Source organism: Antechinus flavipes, chromosome 1 (genome assembly GCF_016432865.1).
Source record: "Antechinus flavipes isolate AdamAnt ecotype Samford, QLD, Australia chromosome 1, AdamAnt_v2, whole genome shotgun sequence".
Taxonomy (NCBI): Eukaryota; Metazoa; Chordata; class Mammalia; order Dasyuromorphia; family Dasyuridae; genus Antechinus; species Antechinus flavipes.
In genome coordinates, this window is record NC_067398.1 from 448415442 (window position 1) to 448430107 (window position 14666).

The following is a 14666-nucleotide window of genomic DNA, read 5'->3' on the forward strand; positions in this document are numbered from 1 at the left end:
CTAGGCAAATCTCTCTTCTGTACTACAGCAGCTTCAAATGTTTGAGGAGAAAGGTCCTTGTCCCCTACAAATCTCCTCTTCTCCAGGTTAATTATCTTCATTTTTGTCAGGCAATCTTGTCTAGCCCTCTTGTCATTCTGGCCACACACATCTTTGAACCTGTTGCTCAGGTGACCTGATCCTGTTATGGTATTAGCTGTTCCTCTGCCCTCCCCCTTCGTCCATGTTTCCCCTACCTCTATCCCCCAAACTCTGAGAAACATTACTTCAACTTTAATTATTACCTTTTTGGAATAAATATGCATGCTCGGGATCTCCCTCTTTCCCCTATCAAAATTCTTTCTCATAAGACTGTCCACCCCTTGGTATCAGTTTTGGAAAAAACCTGATAAACTAATATAAACTAATGTGTAAATGCCTGTAAAAGACATGATATGTTCCTCTTTCCAAGGATATTTCTAATAGGGTCTTAAGCTGAAGTGTTTTTTTTTTTTCCTCTAAAGATCAAAGATAGAGAGATCTCAGAAATCATGGGGTCCCCCCACATTTTTTTAATCAATGAGGAAATATGTCCTGAATAAAAAGGTCACACATAGCTAATAAGTAACAGAGCTAAAACTAGAGGCCAGGTCTTCTCACAACAAGTCCAAGGTTCTTTCTACCACTGTATTGCTCAGTTTGTCCTCAGATGTCTATGTCAGTCTATGGCCAAACCCTAAATTGGGGTAAATTGGTAGAAGGCAGATGGGGGAGATATTTTATGGCAATTCAATTTTAATTGTCATATTTTTATTTATTTTTATTTCATTTTTACTGTAGCCAAGGTATTATGCCAAATGAATTAGATATGACTTCTACCTTTTTATGAGGAAATCTCTCCATAGTCTTTTAACACATGGCAAAAACATATTATTCATGTTTTCACATCTATTTGCCTTATTTCCCATCTAGATCATCTGCTCTTAAAGGGGAGGCTTCCTGGATATCTTCCATGTCATGCTAGAAAAGTTCATAGGACCATAGATGTAGAGCTTAAAGGAACCCTAGAAGTCATCTCATTTGAAAGATAAGGAAGTCTGTTCAGGGACAGATAGGATATGAAGCAGGACCTGGGAATTCCTGACTTCAAATCCTATGCCACACTCATTGCTTCTACACATGAGTTCAGCCTTTCAATGAGTCTAAGACAAAGTTTCTTTCTGGTTTAAAAAAAATCATTGGCATTTTCTAATTACTCCTTCCTAACCTCTATATTGTTATAAAAAATTATGTTTAAGTAAAATAGATCAATATACCAATTATAGCTGACAAATAGAATTCATTCCACATCTATGGTCCACTACTTCTTTGTTGAAAGACAAGAAGCACACTTTCTATTGTTAGCTCTCTAAAGTCACAACTGGTTACTGGAACAATGTCAGAGTTCTGAAATTTTCTACACTGTTTTTCTTTACATTACTGTGATCATTTTGAAAATTGTTTTTTTGGTTCTTGTTCCTTAACTCTATCAGTTTGTACAAGTCTTCCTAAATTTCTCTGACTTCTTCGTATTCATCATTTTTTTTTCGTTTTTTACTGCATGATATATTTCCATTCCACAATTTGTCCAGTCATTGAGGAATTAGTGTATTCTTGTTTTTCTTCCAGTCATTGGTTACCACAAAACTTGTTTTCTAGAACTCAAGTGAAGCATTTGCAGAGCAGTGATTCTTACTAGGAAGCTGCTTTACACTGCCCCTTAGATTCATTATTATTATTAGGGAAGAATGGTTTCTCCAAATCTCCCAAAGGAAATAACTTACTACTTAAATCATTCAAGATTTATCTTAAAAATCCTGAAATACAGCAATAAGAGACCAATCCTAAAGTGATTGGGGATAGATTAGGTGGATGAATAGATTTTTGAAACTTTGAAGAGGACCTCAAGTTCAGCTCAAAATCAACTGGATAGACAGATTAGCTGTTTAAAATTGTCATGTTCTTTCTTTCGCTAACATTTGATGAAAATATCCCTACAAATGACTCAAGAAATAATGATGGTGAGTCCACCATTCCTTGTGCCCAGGCTAAATTCAGACTCCTCCCACATCCAACTTCATGTATTGAAAATCTTATACTTTGAAACACAATTTAGATAGATTTCACTTTCTGCATAAAACTTTCCCTGAATGATCCACTTGGAAATGAACCTTTATTCAACAGCTTCCAAGCAAGGTAAGAACCAAGAGTCCCAGACTTAAGAGTTTCAAGAATTTTCGTTTAAGGAAAACTCTTATGTGCAATACAATTAAATATTTTTAAAAATGTATTTGTTTAATATCTTTTGCTTTTATATAATAAGCATTTCTAGATATAATTTACCTCTTCCTTCCCTCCCCCAATTCAAGTAGTACCTCATAACAAATGAAAATGGTTAAATTAAAACAATTGCCATGATGATCTCTGCCAAGGCATATAATATTTAACCTGAGTGGTACTTTTGCTGAAAAGATGACTGGCATTGTCTGTTCTCTGTGACCATTATTTATTATTCCACTTCCTTTTATTGACCTTTCATTGACATTGTTCCATATTTTTTCTGGCTTATTAATTTTACTATGTATTAGTTCATACAAATGTTTCTATGCTCCTCTGAATTCCTCAAAGTCCTTTCTAACTGAAAATTTATAGAACAATTTGTGAGGTAAAATGGAGCTTTGGAACCCTCAAAACTAGGGACTCTAGGGCAACTGCCAATTTTTGCCATCATTTTAATATATGAAGCCTTTCTTATACTATTCCTATCTGACTATTCTATAATCCTTTAATACATGATACAAACATGTATTGTTCAGGCTTTCACAGCTATGTACCTTATTTTCCAACCTAGATTGTATTGTATGCTCTTTAAGGGAAGGAGTTTCTGGGTACCCACTATATTACACTTGGAAAGACTATAAGATCACAAATTTACAGTTGAAAAGGACCTTACAATCCAATGAGAACAATTCTCTCATTTTAAAGATAAGGAAGTCTGTCTAAGGTCAAACAGCTAATGTATATGAAGTAGGGCCTGAACCCAGGAGTTACTGACACCAAATTCAGTGCAGTGTCCATTGTTCTTCCTGATAAAGTCAATATTTCAGTAGATATAAAGCAAAGCTTTTTTCCTGTTTTTTAATATTTCATTATAGTACTTAAAAAAAAAAAAAACTACTGACAATATTACTAAATACTTGACATGTATTAAACAGCGTATCAGAAGAAAGTAAAAAGCAATCCTGAAATACAGACAAGAAAGAGAGTTTTTGAAAATTACTTGTTTCAACTATTTTATGCTCACATGGAAAAGCAAGAGAGATGTTCAAGATATGCAATTCTCTTTTTCTGTTCTCCTTTGCAAATGGAAATGGTCATTTCATTTAAGTTCTGTACTTTTTTCTTAAAAAAAAAAAAGAGTATTATTATTATTAAATCTAATAGTTGTCATCCTTTGTGCAGAAGAGGACCAAAATGATTATCACTAAGTCCCCGTATCTGATTACAACTGATCAGACCAATACAAGTTTGGAAGCTCTGTCACAGGTTTAGCACATATTATTCATATGAACATTTGGAATGGAGATGTCTCTAAATTTGCACATCTTGTTTCTTTTGAGTTATTACAGTTCTACTTTGGAGCATGCCATGCTGGGTAGTCCTCTGCCCAGTGTCTCCCATATCTCACAAACAATCCAGAATTCTACAGACTTTGAGAATGTCCTTGTATTACTTCTTTTGACCTCTGTGTGAGTGCTTGTTTTGTATGAGCTCTCTGTAAAATAATCTTTTAAACAAACAAGTTTTTGGCATTGTAGTCATGCCATTGGAGTTTATAGATAGAGTTAATGAAATAGAGTTAAAATGTTTGGCAGGTCAACTTGAGAAAAGACCTCAGTGTTTAGTACCTTATCTTTCCAGGTGATCTTCAGAACCTTCCTAAAACAATTCAAATGGAAGCGCTTCACTGCCAAGCATGGCACTGTTATACTGTCCAAGTTTGACAGGCATATAAAAATTAGTTATTCACAAAACTGAAAAAAAAAATTTGCAAGGCTTCCTAGCCTTGAAAGACATAAAGGCATTAATAAGTAATTAATAACTTAAGGACTCAGTGATAAATTACAAATGATTGGTAGAGATCATAAATGCTATGAGAGTTGGAAGAGATCATTTTGAACTGAAATTAGGGAAGATTTCATGCAAAAAGGAATATTTGAACCAAGTTCTTTCTCCCAAAAGAGGTACAAACATAATCATTCTTTTTGGAGTCCATCCCTCAACTGTTTCTTTTATTTAGTGAAGATCCTACTTTTCTTGTAGCATCTCAAAGTCCAGTAAAGGTAGTATTGCCACGGAGGAAGAGCAATGGCCCAGGAGACCAAAATTTTACTTGGTTCTTATATTCGTTTTCCTATTGATCAGCTGTGTGACCTTGAATCAATCACTTAATTGCTCAGAATTTTTTATTTCCTGATCTTAAAGAAAAGATTCCTTTCTGATCTGGCATTCTATAGTTCTCTGATTTTCTGTAATGAAGTACTTTGGGATATAAGAGTAACAATAAGTAGTTATAAATAAAATAAAAATAATAACAAACATTTTATAGCACTTTTAAGGTTTTTAAAGTTTCTTATATATGTTATATCATTTAAGAATATTTGTGAATTTTCTATTTTCCATAATGCATTTTCTCTCACCAATTGTCCTTAGAGAGGTTTTCTGTTCAGATATGAACTGCATAAAATAACTTCTGAAAACTGATGGATATAATTGCTGAACGGTTACTGAAGATCTTAAAAAAATATATCATAGAAAACAGAAGATGAGCTATAGGACTAGAAAAGAGCAAAATGTCCCAATTTAAGAGGAAAAAAAAACATTTCAATGACTTTTACTGAAGCTGCTGGATCAGGTTATTTAAGGAAAGATTTGTGAGCATTAAAAAAGAATAATAATTTAAAAAAATTTTAAAAAAAAGAATGATCACTAAGAGTTAGCATAGCTTTATCAAGAAGATTCCATGCCAGAGATTTTCTTATTTGACAAGGTAACTAGGTTTATAGAGTGGGGGGTTTTCTTTATGGATAAGTGTATTTAGATTTCAACAATGTACTTTGACATTCAGTACTGTATGAATGAGATGAAGAGATGTGATGTTGATAATAATACACAGATGGATTTAGGCCCCACTAAATTACCTTACTCAAGGAATATGGAGTCAGAGAACTTGGATTCAAATTCTGGGCCTACTATTTACTAGCAAAGTAACCACTGGCAGCTCATTTAACTTCTCTAGAATTCTGTTTCCCTGTTTGTAAAATGAAGGGATTGGCTTTCTAAGATCCCCCCATCCCCCCAGTTCTAAATCGATGATTTTATGATCTGGAATTTTCTAATTAATACCCTGATATTAACCTGGAAGGAGGCCTCTCATGGAGTAGCTCATGTTTTTGGCCTTCTACTATTCAACATTTTTATCAGTGATTTGAATGAAGGTATAAGGATGACAAATTTAAGAAAGTTTACAGATGACAAAAAGCTTGAGGAATAAATGGAAGACAGAGTCAAAAGATACAAAAAGATCTTGGCAGGATAGAATGATAGATTGGATCTCATGAGATAAAATTTAGTAATAAAAATTTCATTTACATGGTACTTTAATAAATACAAAACATTTCCCCCATAACAATCCTGTTATATAGGTCAGTTATCTCCCATTTTATAAATGAGGAAACTGAGGTTCAGAGAAGGAAGTAATTTATCCAGAATCACTTTATAAAAATGACAGAGCTGAACCCAGCTTTTCCCACACCAAATCTGACGCTCTGTCCAACTCTACACAAGTAGATCCTCTGTGCTTTGGTTTTTCCATTTGTAAAATGAAGGTATCTGAGCAGATGATCTCTCTGTAAGACTCCTCCCAGGAAGAAGTGTGGTATACCTCGGTGAGCACCAGTGCTGGAGTAAGAAGACCTGACTTCAAAATCTGCCTCTGACACTCACCACCTAGATAAGATTGGACTAATCTTCTCACCTTTGTGGGTCTCAGTTTTTGTAATAGGACTGAGGCAGCCAAGGTGGCCTCTCAGATCTCCTTCCAGGCCTAAATTTGTGGTTAGGTGTTCTGACTGATAATAGCAAAAGCCTCATATTATGGTTAAGGTGGAGAGGCGACTTCCTGTGGCCTGCTATTCAGGGATGTGCCTAAAACGAGGGAGAGAGAAATTCTAAGTTAATCCTTGTTCACAATCGGTTCTTACCCTGAGCAGATCAAGTTACTCTCATCTATACTTGGAGAAAACTCACAAACGTAATGACTGGTCACGAAACTGACCATTCTGGAAGAATGCAGGACTTAGTCAGGATTTGGCTGGTGATCCACCCAAGGCACTGAATTCCTTCATCACACCCCTTCTTTGTTGAGTGGACCCTTTTCTCATTCTCAATTTACCTGTTGCTCATTTGAGCAAGAGACCTCCCAAATTCCAAAGTATACCTAATGAAGGCTTCTCTCTCCTCCCTTGTGCCTCACCCACCTTCATTAGCCCAAGGAGAAACAAATCTGGGAACTGCACTGGACAGGGGCAGAATCTTTCTTTCCTTCTCTTTCCTCCTCCCTCTTTCCCTTTCCCTTTTTGTCTCTCTCTTTCCCTTTTTCTCATAAGTGGAATATTTACACAAATCTATAAGATTAAAGGCTCCTTCCTAACAGACAAGTGCTCAAAGAATATGAAATCTCCAAAAGAAGAAATACTATATAAACTATCCACAACCTGTTGAAAAAAATATTCAAACCCACAAATAATCAGAGAAATGTAAATTAAAATAACTTGAGGGAACAGCACACACCCATTAACTTTAGCTAAGATGGGAAAACTCATTCTTGCGGTAGGACTGGAGCTTCAGGAAGAAAGATATGTTAATTCTTTGTAGGTAGGGATGTAGATTGCATCAATCTCAAGGGAAAGCAATTTGGAATTACGTGAGAAATGTTACTAAATTGTTCGTACTCTGACCAAGCACTCCATTGGTGGGACAATCACTTGACAAATGATTGACAAGTTACTGACAAGCAAAGAAATCTAAGTACACAAAATCCAAAACTGCATGATTTATGCTGATGAAAAGCTGGAAACAAAACATGTACCCTGTGGTTGGGGATTTATTATAATAATGACAATGATAATAACTAGCATTTATGTGGTGCTTACTATGAGCCAGACTCAGTGCTAAATCCTTTAAAATGATTATTTCATTTGTGTCTCACTTGGAACATAGGTGCTTATTATCTCTTTTTTTATAGACAAGGAAACAGGCAAACAGGGATTAAGTGACTTGCTCTACTCTACTAATAAATTTCAGGCTGCATTTGAACCTGGGTCTTCCTGTCTCCAGGCCTGCACTCTATTCACTGAATCAACCAATTGTCCAATACTTAAAGAATTTTAGACATTATCAAATTTGAAAGGAACTTCAAAAGGCATCTGATCCAACTCATACCTGAATAAAACCCCCTTCTAGGATATATCAGATAAGCGGTAGTCCAATCTTAGTTTGAAGTCTCCTAGGAAAGGAGACCCTTCCACCTCCCAGAGCAGTCCACTGCTTCTGACTTCATCAGGAAATAATGATTTATATCAAGCTAAATTTGTCTTTTTGCAACTTTCACCCACAGATCTAAATTCAATTCTGTGTGGCTAAGCAGAGCAAGTCTAACCCCCTTCCTCTTTAATACCACTTTGAATACTTAAAGACAATGATCATGTCAACTTTCTCTTCATCTTGACCCCCCAGCCATCTGTTTTAGTTCTTCCAGCTGATCTTCTTAAGGCAAAGAACTGGAAACAAAATGTGTCTATTAGGGAAGAGTTAAATTATGGTACATGATTGTAATGGACTATGTTATGAAATATGCAGAATATGTAGATGAAGGGAAAGACTCACATAATTTAATGCTGAGTCAAGTTAACAGGAAAATAACACACAAAATTACATCATTATAAATGGAAAGGAAACTCAAACTGAATGCTAAATAATTGTATAATAACCAATTTCAATTCCTGTTAATAAAATGCACTTTACACCTTTGCAGAGGAGGGGACTATCAGACATGGCTGTTCAGTTTTGCTGAACATTTTTTTTTCTCTTTTTAATCTTTGTTAAAGAGGACCACTTCCTGGGCAGAGGATAAAGAAAAAATGGGATATATTCAGAAATTTTGATGAGACAACTACTATCAAATTTTTTTAATTAACAAAAGGTAATTTCAAGAGGAAGTCATTGTCATTAACTGTGGTGATAGAAAAGGCTTCATCCAGAAGAAAGCTCCAGAGAGATTCTTTGAAATAAACTAGTGATTCTATAGATGAGGTTGAAATGAAGAGGAGGCCCAGTGGGAGATGGAATATTTTATAAAGGAAAAACTGTATGTGATACAGACCAGTTTGACTAGAAGAGAGAGAGAGTGCAGGAAGGAGAATCATATGGGGGAAAATGGAAAAATAGTTGGGAAATACATTGTACAATGCTTTCAGTTTCAGGTTGAATAGTTAGCATTTTCTTTAGAGACATAGGCAGTCATTTTAGATTTTTGAGGGCAGTAGAGACATGGTCAGATCTATGTTTAAAAATATCAGTTTGGCTGAGATGTGGGGGAAGAATTAGAGATTGAGAGACCAATATGAAAACAATTGCAATGATTCAAATGAGAGGTGATGAAGACTTCTATAAAAATAGAGATTATATCAATGAAGAGAAGGCAAACGGGAAAGATGTTAGAGATATTATAGAGGTGTAATTGACAAGACTTGGAAACTGATTGGATATGGATCAAATGATATTCCTGAATCTTCTTGAAGCTCTTTGCAAATCTTAATACACTGTGTAAATGGTATCTATTATTATCATATAGAGAGCAAGGAAGAGGTAAGGGAAAGGTGACTGCAAGTCACTGGAAAAATTACAGGAGAGAGATTTGGCAGGAAATACCATGAGTTCTTTTAAGGTCTTCTTGAGTTTGAGATGCCTTTGGAATATGTCGTGAATATGATGATAAGGACCATAGATTTAGACTGAGGAACCTTGGAAGTGATCTATTCTAACCCCTCTTATTTTATACTGTAGGAAACTGAAGACTGCAGAGATGTTAACCTTGTCCATGTGATAGGTAGGAAGTGTCACAGGTAGAATTTGAATCTTTTCCTTTTGACCCCTGGCCAATACAAGTACAGACCTTCCTTCTACCTCTCCTGTCCCTGCCCCCACCATTTTTATATATTGGAAACTTTTATATCCTCTTTTTAAAAATCAGCTAATATTAAGGGAGAAGTGATCTCAAAAGGCCCGCAGTCCAACATGGTCACCTTCTAGGTATAGTGGCTAAACACTCAAATTTCAGATCCAGCCTCAGATGCTTACTAGCTGTGTGACCCTGGACAAATCATTTAACCTTTGCCTGCTTCAGTTTCCTTAATTGTAAAATGAGGATAATAATAGCATTCCCTTTCCAAGGTTATTGTCAGAATTAAATGAGGTAATATTTTTAAAGAGCTTAGCTTGCTTAGCCTAGTGCTTTGTATGTAGTAGTGCTTAATAAATACTTTTTCAAAAAGTTGTGTTTTTTTTTTTTTTAACTAATGAGGAAATAGAAAAGTGGATTGTCTAAGGTCATAGAAATAGTAAAAAATAGAGCCAGGCTTTAAGTCAGAAAGCCTGTTATAAAAATATTACTACTATTGTTGTTTGTCCTTTGTTCTCGGAGAGGACCATGACATCAGGGAGGGGATGCCATGACAGGCAAGTGAATTGGATTTAACTAAGGGAGGACAGTGCAAGGTCACCTGCCTTAGTTTCCCCTCCAGAGCCATCTTTGTCCACTGGCCAGATATAGATCAAGATGACTGGAGATGGCCCTGGATGCAATGGGAGACTTGGCCTTTTTAGGTTAAGGTCTTCAACAGGTCTCAGTTTGACTGATGTTGCACCCCTTTATTGATTAAAGATGAGTAGTAATTGAGGCAAAGAAACTCTTCTTTCACCTAGTCCAACATATATATATATATCAAATCTAATCTCAGACACTTAGCTATATGATTCTAGGCAGATCATTTGACCTGTTTCACTTTCCTTGAAAAAAAAAAGCTACTGTAAAATGGAGATCATAATAATAATAGCACCGTTGTTGTAAAGGTTGTTATAAAGATAACTGAGGTTGAAGGAGGAGCAAGGGCCTGAGCAAGGTCATAGTGAGTTTCAGATCATGGGAAGAGGCCTGGATAGGGACACTGGGTCTTGTGAATCCCAATCTAAAGACAGGCAGAAACCGGGATTGTATGAGGTGGTGGTGATGGGAGTGAACCCTGAAACTGTGTCCCCTTTAATCTGTAAAAGAAGGGAGATTCGAGGTCTCAGGCTCTCCCCTGGGAAAAGCATACCTTCCCAGACAAGCCCTTCCCAAGTAAAGTGACTTCATTCAATTGGAGATCTTGGTCAAATTACCCTTGATTGAAACATCTTTTGGGAGTGTCCTGGATCCCCTTCAGGGTGTTCCCAGACTCTGGGAAAAGCCTTTGAACTCCCATTTAAGTGAGTTTATTCAACTGGAGATGTCTGTCTGATGGTCCTTTATTGATTAGCCCAAACAGCTCCCAGTCCCAGGCCAACATTTTGCCCATATAACTGTTTAACACATCTTTGCCGAATTCCTCATTAGAAATTTTGCCCACTAAGAAAGCTACCTTCTTAGTGAACAATAAACTTCCCTTTTCTGCCTAACAGACTTTTCGGGTTTGTGAATTTTTTCACACTGGACCTACATCTCCAACCAGAGGGGATTCTCACATCAATTCTCTACCACTAGAACCACATCATTTTTGGTTCCCTGACTGGGAATCCCCGAGAATCTGGACAAGGTAAAGCCTTTTCTTGTTGTTGTATTCCTGGGGAAATTCGGATTGTCAGAGCTGCACGTCCATAAGAATTCTCTCAGGAACGCCTGAATGGGAATTCCTGCATTCTCTGACAAAAGTCCCCTTAATCAGGGAGCATTTTGTCATCTCTCCATCTTTAGAGACGTCTAGAGAAGGATAAGGAGCTATAGAAGGGGGAAACTAAGGCTTTTCCCAGAGTCTGGGAACCACCTGAAGGGGACCTAGGACACCCCCCAAAAGATCTCAGTTTCAATGGAGGGTGATTTGACCAAGATCTCCAATTGAATAAAGCCACTTAACTTGGGAAGGGCTTGTCTGGGAAGGTATGCTCTTCCCAGGGGAGAGCCTGAGACTCGGAGTCTCCCTTCTTTATAAAGCCTGTTTATAGGAAGGCTTGTCTGAGGATCAGCCCCAAGTATAGCTCATAGCTGTAGGCCATAGCAGGGAAGCAAGTCTGAGACTGACTTTCTAAGGAGGTTGAGGGGCCCAAGTACTGGCCCACTTGACTGTGGATGGAGGGGTTCTGGCCAAGATTCAAAGAATCACACCAGATCTAACCAGTCTCAGCTCAAAGGAGGTTCGGGACCTACTACTGTTATTGTTACAACTATTACTAGTACTACGACCACTACTACTACTACTACAACTACGACTACTGTATAGGTTGGGAAAGGAGACCCCAAAAGTTTGGGGTCACAGACTGGTGTTGAGGCATCTAAAAAGAATTTGCAGGTTTGAACTCATCTCCTTAGTGAAGGGGCAAAGTTTTATTGTAATAGTAACACCATTACAAAAGCAGACTTGAATTTCTAAAAAGAAATTACCAGAGAAACAGAAGCAAGGAGAGACATTTATTCAATTTCTATCATTGATATACTAATTCTATGGCTCATAGGTAGAAAGGAATTTGATTCTCATTGACTAGATTATTACTGACCAGATTATCAGTCAGTAATGAATTGAGGAGAGGTCCCTGAATCAGGCAGATTGTCAAAACAATAGCATTCCTAGGTTGGGTATGAAAGGGGCAAAGCCAGAGGACCTTGGAATCAGATAGATTACCAGAACAGAAGCCCCCCTAAAATTAGGGGACCACAAAACCATATTACATCACTACTGATATTACTACTACTACTACTAGTACGACTACTACTACCTAGCATTTACATAGTATTTAAAGGTTTACAAAGTATTTTACATGTTATATTTTAACATGTAAACTCTATGATGTTTGCTTCAAATTGTAATGATACAGAGAAAGAAGTTTAGCATAGCCCCTACTTAAGGATGACACACAAATTCATGAAGTGTTTCAGATTTTTAGAACTCAATATTTTTTAAAAAACAAATGTTAAAAATTGTTATATGTAACTGGAAAAAATAATTTTTTTTCCTCAAAAAAAGAAAGAAATAGAACCAGGATTTGAACATGCATCTTCTTATTCCAAATCTAATATTTTCCCCATTGTATCACATTGCCTATGTTCCCTAATGTCTTGCTTTGGAGTTTCTGATACCTAGAGACTCTGAACCTGTTGTCTGACTAGATCCATGTTTTTTTCCCTTAGCTTAGATGATTCTTTAGGTATAGACTTTATGTCTATGGAGACTTGTGTTTTCTTCCCTTTCTTGGGCAATCTCTAGGGCTTATGAGTAACTATATCTATCCATGGCTCCTGTCTTTTCTTTCCTGCCCTCCAGCCCCATTCTAGGTTATGGGTTCCCTAATATTGACATGCCAACTCTTTCCTAATTCCCTGTAGTCTTCTCCTATCCACACTAGCCATTTCTTGTTCCTTTAACTATATCTGTTTCTCAGACCCTTCAAAACTCTGGCCATTCTCCTGGATAAACTCCAATTTGCTAATGTCTTATTTAAAATGTGGTACCCAATTGGGCCCAATAATTGAACACTATATTCTGTATATATTTTGGACAATGCAGAGCTTGATAAAACTATGCTTTCCCTTAATGTGTGCAATATACTTCTATTACATGCAACCTATCATGTTTACTTAGGAAAACAACCTCATTATCATTATCATTTTTAAAAAGTCTCATTACAATCTTGTCTCACATTGACTTCGTAGTCAATTAAATGCCCGAGGTCTTTTCCAAATGCATTGCTATTAAACTATTTCTCCTTCATCCTGTACTTACATAAATACTTTCCTCAAACTAAACGTGAAGCTTTCTATAATATGTCCTTTGTGGGATGCTTCACTATCTTCCTGAGGTGCTCTTATACACAGAAAGAGTCAGCTGGATAATTTTTCTTTTCTCTTCATCATTTTCGTTTTATTAAATAGTTTGGAGTTGCCTCTATAAGTTTAGTTTTGTCTCTCTGTAATATTGTATATTACCCAGGGTGTTTGTATTTCAACTTTAGCTAGCCATTGGAAGTTTTCTCATTTCAGGTTTAAATTTGTTCTCCTGCTCTGCTCTTCTCACCTTCCTCCTAGGGAACATTTTCTGAAAAAGCTACAATAGATTTTTTTCATCCTTTACTTGCCTAGAGCAAGAGGGCATGGGATTTAATATATTTTAGCTCCCTGGGTGACCATTTTAAAAATAAAAACACAACTTTGGGGATACCTTTTGAAAAATGTATACCACTAATCATTAATCATGTAGACATGGACTATTCATCCTTCCCCAATTGTGTAACTTTGCTCATATTATCCCCCATGTCCAGAATGAACTTGACTTCACCTCTACCTCTTCTCATCTTTACCTTGCTTTATGGGCTAGCTCAGATATTACTACCTCTTTGATAACCTACATCCCAGCTCAAAGCAGTCTCTCCCTAAACATATTCCCACCTATATCTAGTTATCCCCAATTAGATTGAAAACAGGTTCTTTGTCTAATTCAGTCATTAGTCATGGGACCAGGGGTACCAGAGGGAAGAAGCATATATACACCTGGCTCAATTCCTCCCTTGCAGCCATCTGGAAGCTGTTGAACAACTAGCTCCTCTTCATTTGTCTCTCCCATTCCTGACTGTCTCCTGGCCCTGCCCCAGGTCCCACATTGGCTAGTTTAAAATGTAGTTTCTTTCATTTTGATTGGCATGTGGTTTGCCAACCCAAATTGAGAATTCCAGGATGGAGTCTTAAAGAAATCAGTCAGAAAAGCACAAAATTGTGCCTACCCTTGGGATCTGGTCTCCTGTTTTCCTGCTTCTTCCAGAGGACTCCTCTATCCTTTTCTGCTCTCTCAGTCTCCAAATCTAGTCTTCTAGTCTCTAATTCTCTGCCACAATGGCCTTTGTTTTTGGTATGAGTTTGACCACATTTCAATAGGTAGAGGACAGTATGAGGAGTCAAAAACTCTGAGCCTGAAACTAAACTGCCCCTTTAAGACCAGTTTTCAGGCATATGGAATACAAACTGTGGTTTTAAGTGATTGAATGTTTTCTTGCTCAAGGGAGGAATGTTGGGCCTAGGGTGGGCTGGGAGGGAAAATTCAGGGAAAACAGTTCCTATTGACAGTTCCTCATCTTAAAGTGACAGGTCAAATCTGATCTAAAGCTGGGTGGCTCAGTGCCATTCAACAGGAGCTGTCACAGAAGCCTCCGGACTTTCTGTTCTCAAGGGATATCTGCAGTCTCTTTAAGAACTTTAAACTGATTCATTAATGATCCTTCCTGATCTCCCTCCTGATTGGAGGGAAAAATCAGTCAATACTTTAATTTAGAAAGCCATGAGCTCATAG

General features: G+C 36.9%; 1 non-coding gene across 1 annotated transcript; it reads left to right on the forward strand.

Moving 5' to 3' along the window:
• The first annotated feature begins 12163 nt into the window (after positions 1-12163).
• On the forward strand, positions 12164-12271 carry LOC127546031 (U6 spliceosomal RNA). The gene has a single exon (XR_007949901.1). It is a non-coding gene; the product is annotated as a U6 spliceosomal RNA (small nuclear RNA).
• The last annotated feature ends 2395 nt before the right edge of the window (positions 12272-14666 follow it).